General features: G+C 41.7%; 1 protein-coding gene across 7 annotated transcripts in view; it reads right to left on the minus strand.

Annotated features, from left to right (window-relative positions):
• The window catches only part of LOC129047220 (mitogen-activated protein kinase kinase kinase kinase 4-like), a 179917-nt gene that overhangs the window by 98132 nt on the left and 66257 nt on the right, over positions 1–15528 (minus strand). The gene's annotated exons all lie outside the window — the stretch shown is intronic.

Genomic DNA, 15528 nt, shown 5'->3' on the forward strand with positions numbered 1-15528 from the left:
ACAATATGGTAAGACTTTACCTAATGCCACCACCCACTCCCTAATAAATGAGTCATTTTGCATAGCTGCGTCAGCAGATAACTAAAAGTAAAATAAATTATGCACCGCATCTTTTTTCTTTAAGGAGCCAATCTGGATGGAAATCTTTCTAAACCCTGAATTCTTGAGCACATTAAAGGTACTTTTCTTAATGGTCCAGGGAAATCATTATGAACACTAATTATTATCCATTCTTTGCAATTAAGGGATAGCCTCCAGGAATATTACGTCAGGCAGTAATATTCTGACTCCAACAAAGAAAGGGCTCAGTCATCTGGGCTCTGCATGCTTGTTCAGTCATTTACAGCTGTGTGCTGTGTTCTAGGACAGATGGCAGGTGGGGGGACCAGACAGCAAGCTCGGTTCCAGTTCGAGGAGCTATCACTGTAGTAAAAATCACCTCTATGTTAGAGAAGTGGAGACAATTTAAATGAACAGATAATGAAGGGTGCAAGAGAAGAAATCCAGTCATGAGAGTTTATGAGTAATTCTTTCAAAAAGGGTGCTATGGTTTGAATGTCCCCGAAGTCCATGTGTTGAAAACTTGATTACCAATGCAACAGTGTTGGGAGCTGGGGCCTCATGAGAGGTGGAAGGCCAGGAGGGAGGAGTAAAAAGGTTAGTCTAAGAGAGTGGGTTAGTTATGTCCAGAGCAAGTTTATTATAAAAGGGGAAGTTCAGTCCCCTTCCCCCTCCCTCTCACCATGCGATGCCTTCCACATTATGATGCAGCAAAAAGGCCCTCACCAGACATCAGATGCCAGCCCCTCGACCTTTGGCTTCTCACCCTCCAGAGTCATGAGCCAATAAATTCCTGTTCATTTGAAGTACTCAGTCTGTGGTGGTCTACTACAGCGGCACAAAATGGACTAAGACAAAGGGGGAGGCAAGATCTGGCTGGGCAGTGGGTCAGGTGGGGAAAACGGGCAGAAGAGTTTTAGAGGCATCTGGTAAAGATGGATTAAAAAGGATAGCGCCCCTTCCAAGGGTGGTAACAGCCTTGCAGTCTCTACTACAACATCAAGTGTGAGGAACTAAGTTTGAAGAGGGAGACTGGCAACTAAAAAATCATCAACTAAAGGGTCCGAAAAAAGGATTAGCACATGCTTTCTTTCATCAACAGTCAAAGGGCACTGACAAGTCTTCATGTCAGAGCACCTAAAATAATGGAGATTTCAGATTCTACAAGCAGCTATCACTAGTATTTACTACACATATGCAGCTGCTCTTTGCTCACTTGAAAAACCCAACTGGCTAAAGACCCAGTAATTTTTGTGTAATAGCAAGAAAAATTTCCCATTTTTTACTATAGGCAAACTTACATATAAAGTCATTCGTTTATTTTAGCCACTAAAAAAATATAGTATTCAACAGCCAAGTAATTAGTCAATATGGTAATACAAACCATGAAATTCAATCATATGACTCTGTCAAGATACGTCAAAAATACTCTACTCTTGGAGAAAATTTAATTCAGCACTAAATAAAAGATCACTAACTGACCAATGAGAAAGGGAGCTCCTCCCAGGTGGCAATCCAATGGACTATGCCTCTTAGTGACTAAGTGGGGAACCCAGGTTACACAAGAAAAACACACCTTGTAAAGCTAGGGCAGATGTAGTACTGGAACCCAAGAGTCTATGATTTCATATGACATCAGAAGACATCATACACAAAATAACTGAGTGGATTTTAATAAAAAGCTTGTTTATTATAATGGCTAGGCATTTATCCAGAACAAAAGACAAAACACAGAATTATGTGGGGTCCCCTTCCTCAATCCCAAGAAGTTTCTCTACATTTCTCCCATGTGACTTCACAGTACACTTGATTTCTCATAATTATATCCACAGTATAACTTCAATATTGAAATATCACTTCAAGCATCACTAAAGCACTCAAACTGAACTCTTCTCATTGGCTTAGAGAAAAAAATTGAAAGTTTCATACACAAGTCAAAAGGCAAGAGATAAAGGGGTGAAAGAGATTCAGATTCCATTCTGGGCTCCTTATCCACCCATGGTCCCTTCCACTCACTACCAACTCAACCTTCAATTAAGGTTTCAAACTGATTCTTAACTTCTTTCTCAGCACTTCAAGAAGCTAACTCTAAAATACACTGCCCTTGAACCTACGTATATGTACACTATTCATATAAAGTCAACTGTAAGCAGCTTTGTGTGTCCCCGAACTATTGTAAAAACAAATATAATCTGGTTTCTGAACCTAAACTACTTTTGTTGTTGTGTTGCAGCCAGAAGCACGGTTTAGAAGACATATTCCTTTCCTGCACGTGGTCTCTGACAACAGCATTAGCTTTCCTTCTGGTATTCAAAGTCTGTACACAGCTCTTAATTTGCCTATGCTGTATATTCATATTTTACTCACTACCCATAACTGTATTGTCTCTCCTTTAAGAAAAAAAAAAGAGGTGAAAGAGAAACCCCACCTTTCGAGTTTTCTTTTGAGGTTACATGTGATAGTATCCCTTACCAGAAATAATGCACCCATGCCATCAACTCAGGTTTCCAAAGCCAGAGCACTCTCATGCAAACTCATACCATGTCCATCTAAAATTTATCTTGACAAAATTAAAAGAAAAAAAAATGGAGATAGAAAGAGCTCTTGTCTCGGCATGTGAAATAGAAAACTCCCTCCTCAAAGCATCATCTTTTGGTAAAAATCATCAGTTACAAGTAACCATATTATTAAAACAGATGAGTTTTCCTCAGTGTTATATAACCATTTCTTTTTGAGTTGTACTCTCAACCCATCATAGCTTTCTCAGTATAAGAATCACAATGAAAGACCATGAATAAGTAAATAAAAGGGCAGTTTTATAGCTTTACTAAGGCTTAAATAGATCTAGTGGAGTTGATAAAGTCAGTGCTCCAACCACCTTCCCTGACTACTCTGCATAATGAGGCCATGCAATAATCACATTACATAACTAAAAGAACAGGCAAAGGGAAATTTTGATGAGTTTTATGCTTCCCTCTATTTTTCAGCACCCGCCTCTCCTCCTCCTCCCTATCAATAAACAAATCTCCTCTCTCCACAAAGGAAGGGCCGACAAAGAAGCACTCACTCTGTGTTCATTCTCTCAACAAATATATTTAATAAATATCCATTTATTTATTGTGCCTGGTACACAGAAGTGTACAAATACTTTCATACATAATACAGGAAGTCATTGCAACCAAGTTACAATGAAGAAAAACATCCCTATTTTACAGAAAGAAAGCAGAGGCTCCATGAAATTAGAAAAACGAGCCCAAGGTCACACAGCTAGAAAGAGGGGTGAGGTGGAATTCTGACTCAGGTGTGTCTGGCTTCAAAGCTCCAGGTACTGGATCACTGATTTGGATCAGCACTTTTCCTTACCGGCCACAGACATTTAAAATCAAAGGTCTGTGTTCCAGAACCTGCTTCCACCCCACTAAGGCACCAACAGCAGCCTGTAGGTGAAGGTCAGGATGTAAACCCTGAGAAGTAAAAAGCACCCGGGCAGTTAGGGATTGGTATGTCCCTTCATACGACTCCCTGCTCTTCCCTGGGTGCCCTTGGTAGCTGTTTTCTGAAAATCCACTCCGACTCCTCTTAACCCTGCCCCTGCTTTTCACTCAACCCCTGACTCGGTCCACAGCCTCGACCAATCAAGGCACCTTGAGAAGCCTGCCAGCTGCCAAGGTATCCCCCCAAGGCGCCACCCCCTACCCCACAAGATACCTTCTGCATGCTGTCCACCTTGTGTGTGGTGTGGGCAAAGTCTGGGCTATCAGTGTAAAGCCTGGGCTATCAGTGTAAAGGAAATGACTACAAAAAAGATACAAAAGCGATTTCACAACTGCCTGGAGATTAGGTGGGGACCCCGCACACTGTGCTGGACACACGAATCAGAGACACGCACAGTTGAGCACTCACAGCCCTACGGAACTGCCTGAGGAGGTTTCAGCATATTTAACTTGCAATGGAGGGAGAAATGCCAGTACAGCTTCTTCCCCGGGATTCAGAGCTCCGCCTTGTGGTTCCCCCCAGACCCACAGGTCCCCTTCATCAACCTTTGATGAGAGGACGTCTGTCTGACTTGCTGCTCCAGGAAGTCATTCCACTGAACCTACAGCCCACAAGCATCCAAAATTACCCCTACGGAATTACTGGTAGAAATAGAACACGGAATTGAAACTCTTCCAGCAACAAGTACACCAAAATCTGTCTTCCTAAGATAAATCCGTAATATTAAAAGTAAAAAGAAATTCTGATCATCTGAGTCAACTGCTCTGCCACTAAACTGAAGAACCTGAACAAGTCTCTTCACTTCTTGCAAGTGTGGCCATCTCACTATAAAACAGTCATGATTCTGAGGCCAACATTCTGATATACAAGACACTGGTCTAGACGCTAGGGATACAACAGTGAACAAAAGTGTGCAAAATCTGTGCTCTGGTTCTTGAAGGGGTATATAAGCAAAATCAAGCAATACACCTTCTGCTGTTCTGAATACATTCTCACAGTTAAAAGAAAAAGGATGGAAATAAACTACAGGGAAAACCCTGGCAGAGCACTGAGGAAAGGGAATGCGAGAGATGGGGAGGTTGCATTTACACTGCGTGGTCGGGGAGGTTTCTCTGATACCTTGTCATTTGGGCAGAGAGCAGATGGAGGCGATTAATGACTTTGTCTTGCCACTCGCCCTGCAGGACCTTGTGAGCCGGAATTAATCTACACAGAAAACCATGAGCCGGCACCGAAGGTAGGATACGCTAGCTCCACTACCCATACTGTTTGAAGGTAATGTGGTGGCTCTGCTCAAGCTTCAGGTTCTCCACTCCTTCTTGTCAATAGCAGACACAGTGCCCAAAGCACACCCACTGCTGTGTGCTGCTATGAAAACAGGCACTGCACAGAGCAGGACTCTGCGGGCGTGTCCAGCCATTCCCAATAGCAGTTACTTCCTCACACAAAGCTCATGCTTGGGTTATAGAGAAAGGGCCATGAGAGGCTTTAGCTTAAAAATGCTGCAAGATTTCTCCATTCACCACCTGACTACACATCTCTTCAGTCACTTTTCAAGCGGAACTCATACTCAGGGTTAAGGTCTGAGGCCTATATTGGCAGAGCCTGGCTATGACTTTCTACTCATGGTTTAAGGTCTAAGGCCTATATTGGCAAAGCCTGGCTATGACTTTCTAATTAAGCACTGAAAGCAAAGTCTCCCTCCTTTCTGTAAGGACAATAGTCAGAAAAAGAAAAATATGTATTTTTAATTTAAAAACAAAATCCTAAATTTAGGTCCACAACATTGCTTATTATTATTTGGTTATGTGGTTATTTGGGTTATGAGATTGCAATATTCAATTGTGGAATAAATTAACAAAAGCCAATTAACAGAGCCATATTAAAAACAGCCTCTGTGTGTCCTCTTATGGTTGCACTTCTTCCACTTCCAATTACCCTGGCATCTGATTAAGGCAATTGGCTCTGAGTTTACAGCCAGAAACTACTCTCTAGGTGCTAATAGCAGGGTTCTTCTCCCTGGTAATAAATCCTCCCTAGTAACTCACTGACTAAATTGGACGTAACATTTTCCATAGTGTTTTTTTTTTTCGGGGGGTGGGGGTGCATTTTTTGTCTTTTAATTGAACATTCCAAAAATTAGAAAGCTGTACATTTTTTTTTAAACCCAGATTTCTAGCTTCTCTTGAAAAACAGATTTGTTAAAGCTGAGCCTCTAGACTAGGCCCAAGAAAACAATGTCTAGATTCCAGTGGGAACTGCCCCGTTAGACCAGCAGAGCTCTCCAGCGTCCCCACAGGCCTTATCGCTCAGAATGCTCACACATGAACCTGAAAAGCACGGGCCCAATATTCTTGAGTGTAGAACAGCAATGGCTCTTCAACCTTGGCTGACCATCAGTCACTGGGAGAGCTTTTTGTTGTTATTGCTGGGAGTTTTTGTTTTACTTTTAATTAAATATGCCTGGGCCTCACCCAGATCTACTGGATCAAAATCCCTAGGTGAGGGGCCTGAGAATCTGTAATCAACTTCTAAATAATTCAGAGTAACTGCCACTACGGCTTGATGGGGAATAATGTCACAAAGGCTCCAGTCTATATGGACCACCAAAACTCACATTCCCATAGAGAAACTGAAAGCCCTCCAAAACACCACCACCCTGGATCCCATGTTACAGTAAGTTAAGCATAAGGCAGCTCATTAATTGCATGTCTATCTCCCCGACATGTGAAAACAAACAGGTTTGGCCCTGACAGCATGGGAGAAGCCCAAGTAGCAGACACCACATAACACTCCAACAAAAACACTGACCCACAGTGAGTGGCCACGCAAGCACCCTGACCCTGTTCCCCCTTCACTGGCCTGATCACATTAAGCTATCATCCCAACAAGGCACTTGAGCTTGAATGGGGCACTCAGAGTAAGTACTCCAGGATACCAGGTGTGAACCAGGGCTGCCTCGGGGCACACAGAAGGTTATGGTCACCCACCTTTTCCTGGGCTTCGAGAATTTGAAGAATTTTTTTTCAAGGAAAAATAAACAAAACAGATGGCAAATCACTAATTATTGGATTCTAAGTTCTCACCCCCAGCACTAGCCCAGGGCCTGCACACAGCAGGCCCTCAGTAAATGGTTTTTCAAAGAATAATCAAGAGGCTAACAGGTGTTATATGACAAACATATTCAGTAATTTGTAAACACAGACCTTTACAAACAATCTCAAATAGGAGGTCCAACCTTCAAACCTCTCAGATGATCTCTCCTTTAAGAAGGCTTCCTGGCAAGTCCACCACAGCAGTTACCCCACCTGAATAGGCCATTCAGAAATAAACTTGGTAAGATACAAATTTTTCACAGGAAATACAAGCGGAGGAGGCTAAATATGACCTAAGAGTTGACTCAACAGCCTCTGTGATGGACAAGGCTTCTCTCTCTAGGGCCAAACACCCCATGTTGTTCTTTGTGGATACAGGCCAGCTGCCTCCCAGAAACTCATCCTCCTAAACTGTACCAATAACGGCCCCACAAAGCCACTCAGCAACAACATGCAGGAAGCGTGAAGGTTAAGATTGATGCGGGGATGTCCTGAAATACTGCTACAAAATCCATGAATGCCTACAACCATCATTCAGCCCCTTTAAAAAAAAAAAAAGAGGGGACAGGGAACCCTAGGTTTTTGTTAGATTGATAAACAAAATGGGGGGGAAGTGATAAAATAAGCAAGACGACCTAGGTGGAGAGGCCTCCACCCTACCTGAGAGTGAACTCCAGGCCTCTGGAGAATTCCTTCGGGGGCTGCCCAAATTCCACCACACCCAAGAACCTACCTAGGAGCGCAAGTCTCTTCAGCACTAAGACATGCCTTTAAAATCAGAACCAAAAGGAACTGCATGAGAGGGGCTTTTGGGGTGATGAGACTGTTCTGCATTCTGATTGTGGTTACATAAATCTATACACGTTAAAACTCTACAGACTTGTATATCGAAAGAAAACTAAGTCAATTTAACTTTATGATAGTTTTTTAATCAAATAAAAAACTGAAGAGAGGCAGCAATGATTCAAAATTCCGGTTACCTCACAAGCACAGGCACCCAAAGGAAAAATGGACAAACAGGATAACATAAAGTTAATAAGCTTCTTGCACTGCTAATGTAACAATCAACAAAGTGAAGAGACAACCCACAGAATGAGAGACAATATTTGCAAACTAACCATCTGACAAGGGATTGATTACCAGAATATGTAAGGAGCTCAAACAACGCTATAGGAAAAAAATCTAATAATCTGATTTTAAAATGGGAAAAGACTTCAACAGACATTTCTCAAAAGAAGACATACAAATGGCACACACGTATATGAAAAGGTGCTCAACATTACTGATCATCAGAGAAATGCAAATCAAAACTACAATGAGATATCATCTCATCCCAGTTAAAATGGCTCGTATCCAAAAGACAGGCAATCAAAAATGCTGGCGAGGATGAGGAGAAAACAGAACCATACACTGTTGGTAGGAATGTAAACTAGTACAACTACTATGGAGAACCATTTGGAGGTTCCTTAAAAATCTAAAAATAGAGCTACCATATGATCCAGTAATTCCACTGCTAGGTATATACCCACAAGAAAGGAAATCAGTATATGGAAGAGAGATCTGCACTCCCATGTTTGTTGCTGCACTGTTCACAATAGCTAAGATTTGGAAGCAACCTAAGTGTCCATTAATAGACAAATGGATAAAGAAAACGTACTTATACACAATGGAGTATAAGATCCTGTCATTTGCAACAATATGGAAGGAACTGGAGATCACTATGTCAAGCGAAAGAAGCTAAGCACAGAAAGACAGACACTGCATGTTCATTTACTTCTAGGAGCTAAAAATCAAACCAATTGAACTCATGGAGATACAGCAGAAGGATGGTTACCAGAGGCTGGGAAGGTAAGTGTGGTTGGGGAGCGGGGTTAGTGGGTACAAAAAAGATAGAAAGAATAAGACCTAGTATTTAACAGCACAACAGGGTGCCTATAGTCAATAATAATTTAATTGTACATTTTAAATAACTAAAACAGTATAACTGGATTGTTTCTAACATAAAGGATAAATGCATGAGGGGATGGATACCCTATTTTCCATGATGTGACTATTACGCGTTGCATGCCTGTATCAGAACATCATCTCATGTAACACATAAATATATACACCTACTATGTATCCATAAAATCTTTTCTACTGTGTACCCACAAGAAAAAAATTGAAGGCAATTGGGGGGTGGGGAACCCAGGTCGCCTCTAGGCCTTCGACCTATTTTCCTGTTTGCTCAGTGAGGGGCCCCTCAACAGACAGACACATCCGCTTAGGGATTTTGCTTTGTTGGCATTGTCTTTGTTCCCTCCCCCTTGCTGCCCTCCCTTTTCCTATTCTTACCACATTGTCAGGCAAAAAAGTTGATTCGGTCTCTAGTGATTTAGGGTCTTCAGTTGGAAAAATATCAAAACCAGAACAGGTATAATTCCCGCCTCTAGTGCTACAATCAAGGAGTAAGTGCTGGCGTCCATTAGGTCCAAGGAGAAGTGCCAAGGGTCAACTAGGGCACAGAGAAGCCCAAGGAAGGGGGTCTTGGAGTCAGTAGCATTTACAAGGCACTATCCTATACCAACGTGAAAACCCAATGCAAACAAACCGACTTTGTCAACCCAGATAAATCAAGGAAGGGTTTACCTAAAAGCAAGTGAGCAGCATGGGTTCAGACAGGGAGGCAGTGAGTAACACTACCAACTTCCAGAGCCCAGTCCCCTCATCTGTACCCACATCAAGGAGTGAAGATGAAGACTGACATCCTCATGTGTGTGTGGTTTAGCACAGTGCCCAGGCGCAGGGCAAGATAAAGAAATGTTAATTACCATAACACCTAAGGAATTCTTTATATTACATGAAACTGATGAAACACTTTGCAATGTGAATGCCAAAACAAGACTTCATTTAGTTTTGTGTTATGCACACTTTTCCAGTCTAGCGCTGAAGAAGTACGCTACTATTCAAGACTAAGTGGATAACTGAGAAAATCAGCAATAACTTTTCTTTCTCATCCTTCCTTGGGTGAAGATACATAAAATAATCTCATTTAGGTCTTTGGAAAGGGAGTCATAATGGTTCACAATTTAAAAAGAACAAAATTCACATGGAAACAAATATTTCTATAGATATGCCTCTTTTCAATCAGCAGGTGTGTGCCTAAGCTGTTACTTAGATCAAAGAATTCTTTGCAACATTCACTAAAGTTCACCAAGTTTAAAGAAATTTTGTTGGATATCCTTTTTCAGCTGTGTCAACTGCAACTTCAGACATAGGTAGGGTTTAAAATGGGGGACACCTGGGGAGACGATTGGCCCTTCCGGGAAATTAAAAACCAAGGAATTTATTTCTGAATGATTTCCAGGTGGCTGAGATGTTGAGTACAAATCTGGGCCTCCAGTATTCTCCATCAGGGGCCATGCCCAAGTTGAGTCCAAGGACAACAATGTTTATTTGGGCAATGTCCTTTCAACACACACTGAGCCAACAGACTTTTGAACCCTGGCAGAACAATCACACTGCACAGGGACAATAGGGCTTACTAGAGGCCTGGCCTTGCCAGGCTGAGGGAGACTTCAGAGGCCCACAGAGAAACCCTGCTGACCCACCATGGACCACAGCACAGGACCGCCAACAATCAGATTTCCAAACCATCAATCACCAGTCATCAAGCTATTGTGTTTCACTCTTGGTACTCTAGCAAATTATGTAGGGATGTTGCTTCTATTTAAAGAAGGACAGTGAGTAGGGTCAATTGGGAGTCTTCTCATTATAGTTTTCAATTCTTCAAATGATGTGTCCATCCTGGAGCACCAGGCAGCTCAACTCCTCATGTAAATGAGGGAACAGCAAAGATCAATCTGGCCTCATTAATTGCTGGAGTCACTGTACAACTAAACCGCATGTCTGCACGTTGCGCGGCCTCCGTGCACTTAAGAATATAGTGGACTTAACAAAATTCAACTAGGGAAGTTGAGGGCTAGGAAAATGTTAAGTGAAAAAATCCTCCCCCTTCTCTCCAAAAGGCACCTGAAAAATCTCAGTGAAGATTAAGCAGCTGGTTCAGAGGAAAACACATGAAAGAAGAATATGCTTACATAACTGGGTGGAACAAAAGGGGAGGTGCTGGTATGCTTAAAGACAAAAGCATAAGCACAGAAAAGGGGAATGCAACTAACTAAAATGGCACAGTTTCACTATCATCTTCTCATCTCACCTTTAGATCCCAGCGGTCTAAGCAAATTTCTCCCTGGAATGTTAATCAGGACACCAAAAGGTACAAGAAGGTTTGCTCTTGTTCCTTCCTTTTCCCATTCTGCTCACCCAATTCAGTATCAGCATTTCCTCCCTACTACAGATCCAGGCTTTCTGGGTTTTATAAATAGCTCCCCTCCATCATCCCCCAACCTTAGGACAGGCTGAGAGCAGGAAAACAACATGGAGAGCTCAGTATGATAAAATCAAGGTGTGCTATTTATGTGAACATGGTGATATATCCAACTACTATTTTATTACTTTTTAAAAGCAGATACTGTTTTAGTTGTGTAAACTCCTGCCATGAGGCTGTAAGTGGGGTCCAAAATATTCAACTTGGATGGTTCCTGAATGAATCAATCAGGTAGAGCCTACACAGCTGGTAGACAGGACACTTGAGAGGCATGCAACTGTGGGGCTATTTGTGCGAACCACATTCATCTAGATTCTGGTCACAATTTAGCGCCATCTGGTGACAGTTGTCTACTCCAGTTTAAATGTCCACTGGGACAATTACGGGTCCTGCGGCTGGCTGCCACACAAGACAGCCAACAGCAATTCCAAGAATCCCAGGTAAGGCTTCTCAGTTCAATCCATGGGCAGTAGGCAAGAATACTGGGGACATGAAGACCTACTCTCTATTTAAGAAATGAGGCTATGTGGAAGACAAGCCATTGCCAATCATATTATTTGCATTACTGAGCTTCATACTATAATATTTTTATTCTATAAAAATTAGAATGAACAAGACAGGGGGCGCAGTGGTTCACACCTGTAATCCCAACACTTTGGGAGGCCGATGTGGGTGGATCACCTGAGGTCAGGAGTTCGAGACCAGCCTGCCCAACATGGCGAAATGCCATCTCTACTAAACATACAAAAAATTAGTCGGGTGTGGTGGCAGGCACCTGTAATCCCACCTACTCGCGAGGCTGAGGCAGGAGAATCACTTGAACTCAGGAGGCAGAGATTGCAGTGAGCCAAGATCGTGCCCCTGCACTCCAGCCTGGGCGACAAGAGCAAAACTCTGTCTCAAAAAAAAAAAAAAATCAGAATGAACAAAAGTGTAACTTTTTTGAAATTCAGACCTAAGACTGTTTTTAAATGTTCATCTTTGAAGGTGAAAACTACATGTTAATGATATCTACAAAACTTATTTGTTGAAAAAGAACAAGGGATATGATAAACTCAGAATAACTGAAGAGATATGAATGAAGTGAGCTCATCCTCCTAGTAAATGTTTATGAAATATAATTTTGCTGATTAATTAGTAAAAGCCAGAACATTTCACCTCATTGATATATCTCAGCTGTTAGGGTTGGTGGTTGTCTCCGATTTCCCTCCAGACTTCCCTTTAAACACATAATCCCCAACAAATGGCTCAAAACCACGACTCAAGACATTTCTGGGCCGGGCACAGTGGCTCATGCCTGTAATCCCAGCACTCTGGGAGGCCAAGGTGGGTGGATCACCTGAGGTCAGGAGTTTGAGACCAGCCTGGCCAACCTGGTGAAACCCTGTCTCTACTAAAAACACAAAAATTAGCTGGGTGTGGTGGTGGGCACCTGCAATCCCAGCTACTCAGGAGGCTGAGGCAGGAGAATTGCTTGAACCCGGGAGGCAGAGGTTGCAGTGAGCCAAGATCGCACCACTGCACTCCAGCCTGGGCAACAGAGCGAGACTCCACCTCAAAAAAAAGATGAAAAAGACATTTCTGGATGAGCATCATAATAACACAATCTCATTATGGCTTAGCATCCAAACATGAGAATTGAATTCACTTCAAATAAACTGTAGAGGTACATACTGCAAAAATCTTGAGTAATTTTCCCATTCTCCCCCACTCCCGTTAACTTATCCTTATTTCTTCTCAAAATGCTATCTGTTATGACCACTTCCATCCCTCCATTTAAGAACAAACTCTCATGTCTGTAAGCACCAGGAGGCCAGGGACCTCACCTTGCTGAATATTCACTATTACAGCTCTAGAACTGGCTAATGGTAAATATTCATGAAAATGAGCTGAAACTCATTCTACCTTTTTATTTAAATAATAATGCCACAAGAACAAATGAGACCACAATAATGAATGAGTTAATTTTCACATTTTAAAAAAGCCAAGTCACTTAACGGCACTTTAATAGTGAACTGCAGTTATTTCCAGGAAGCGATATACAAACATGGGCACAAGATTTTGGCAAAAGCAAAGGTTTTCTTTCTCATCTAAAAGTCACAAAATTCACACACAAATACAATCCCAGACCCTCACAGATTCTTCTTTTAGCTTTATAAACTAAACACCACTACAGTTTCAAATTAGAAGACTCTGAACAGGCTTACACCAACTGTGGCCACTGACATCCTGTGCCTATTGAGAACTGGAAGCTTTTCACCACAGAGCAAATAAAAGGCATTTGTGCCTTCTGCTAGAAGATGAAGAGACAGCACTGAAAGAAACACCAGACGAGGGTATCTTCTTATCACTTAACTAAACAGGCTCCTAAAACCCTTAGATTTAGACTGTTCGAAAAGTACCAACATCACTGATACTGGCTGGAAACACCCTTTTCTGTGGAACAAATCTAGATGCTCACCTAACCCCACTCACATACTGCTCACTCCACTAAGGGGAAAAAACACACTGCGTACACTGTTATTTGGGGGATGGGTAAAAGATGTATTACTACATTGTCTTAAGGTCCGCAACAGAAAAAAAGTAGATGGTGGGGTTAATATTAAGAAAAAGCATACAAAACTAAAATGTCAGGACTATAATCAAAAGCACACAATACCTAAGCAAAACCTTAATCAACATTGACGACAGCAATGTGGTGTTTTAGAACAGCATGCAGGACTCATTTGCTCCTTGAGAGCTTTGTCTTCTCTAATCCAACAATGTATTCTTTGTTAAAAGCAGTTAATAGTATCAAAAGAAAAGCAATATATATTAAATATCATGATGCTCAGTTATTTCCCAAGCCCATTGGGGTTAATTATAGAGGAAACAGATCAAAATTTTACTGAAAGGGGCATGGTATACCCCTTAATTGGATGTAGAAATGCAAATTTTTAAGTCACTTTAGTGCCCCCAATTCATTATATATTAAAATATTACTAACGTTATGATACAAGATAATCATATTCTTAGAGAGGCAGCTTAATTAACCACAGCTAATAAGCCATGTGTAAAAAGGAAGTATACAAACAAGTACAATGAAGAAAAATAAAGAAAATCTGTGTTTCAAATACCTACTCCAAAACACTCCTGAAAACCAATCTTTTATTGGAACAACAACAGTTTTGATTTATAGTAAGTCCACCATATCCAAAAGGCCACTTCATTTGTGGAAAAGTAAGGGGCGGTGAGAGGAGAAACAGACCTGAACACAAGCAACAGAATATTACAGCTCATTCTAACCCAGTTATTAGCAGGCCCAGCTGTCATAGCAATTATTAAAGTGAATTTTCTGCCTAATTAAAGGCCATGACAACCTGTCATATACTCCACTTGGGTGTCAGTTAGAAGGAGCATCTCTCTCTGCGAGGAGATCAGTCTGGAGCCAGCAGTGCATGAACTCTGTCTGCTGAGGACCCTGAGCTAGATAAAAACAGAGGCAGACCCATTTCTAAAGGTGAGACATTGGTTCACACCAAATGATTAGCACTGGTGTACTTTCTGAGGTCTCAGAGTTAAAAGGCAAGGCCACTCTGGAGATAAATAGATCACAGTGCAAACAAAAGCCAAAGACACGCCAAAGCAAGCTGTCATACAGAAGGAGAGTCTTTGTGTTCAAAAGCTCCCTCTGAAATTCCTAACTGAAGAGCTTTCAAAAGACCATACACTTAGGGAAGAAGAGATAAACTCTTCACAATTGTAAGCTAATAAAAAAAAAAAATTCTAATAAAAGCCAGGTTAAATCATAGGGCCTCTCCACCCAACTCCCAGTGAGATAACATATTTACAAGTATGTGTGGCTCTCGGTTTGCTCTTCCTAAAGGAGGATACCAAACATGTCACTGTGGCTTTTTCTCACCAGACTGAGCCGCTTGCCCATTGTTTCACTTAGCTATCCCCTTTTCATAGTCAACAAATCCCTCCAGTGGGAAGTGAGGCAGGAGAATTGGTTGCCTTCCACAACCAATTAGATGTTTGCATAGGGTATAACTTTGTAACTTCACTTCAACCTCTGATTAGTTGCGGAAAGGGACCAATAAGACTGACTGCAGGCCACTACTTCATTTACATAGGGTGTACACCAAGTAACCAATGGAAAACCTCTAGAGGGTATTTAAACCCCAGAACATTCTGTAACCAGGCCTTTGAGCTGCTTGCTAGAGCCCGTTCCCACCCTGTGGAGTGTGCTTTCGTTTTCAGTAAGTCTGCTTTTGTTGTTTCGTTCTTTCCTTGCTTTGTTTGTGCGTTTTGTCCAAATCTTTGTTCAAAGTGCCAAGAACCTGGACACCCTCCACCAGTAACATAAAGAAGGTACCTCAACCTATGCAACAGACAAAGTTTGAAATAATTATTTCCTAGAACAGGAAACATAAAGGGAAATAAGCTTAGAGATGCCAAAGCCGGAAACAAGTTAGGAAAAAACATCTAGTGTTTAACTTTTGTTAAAGAAAACTTTGAGATGAAAAA

This window comes from Pongo abelii, chromosome 12, assembly GCF_028885655.2.
Source record: "Pongo abelii isolate AG06213 chromosome 12, NHGRI_mPonAbe1-v2.0_pri, whole genome shotgun sequence".
Taxonomy (NCBI): domain Eukaryota; kingdom Metazoa; phylum Chordata; class Mammalia; order Primates; family Hominidae; genus Pongo; species Pongo abelii.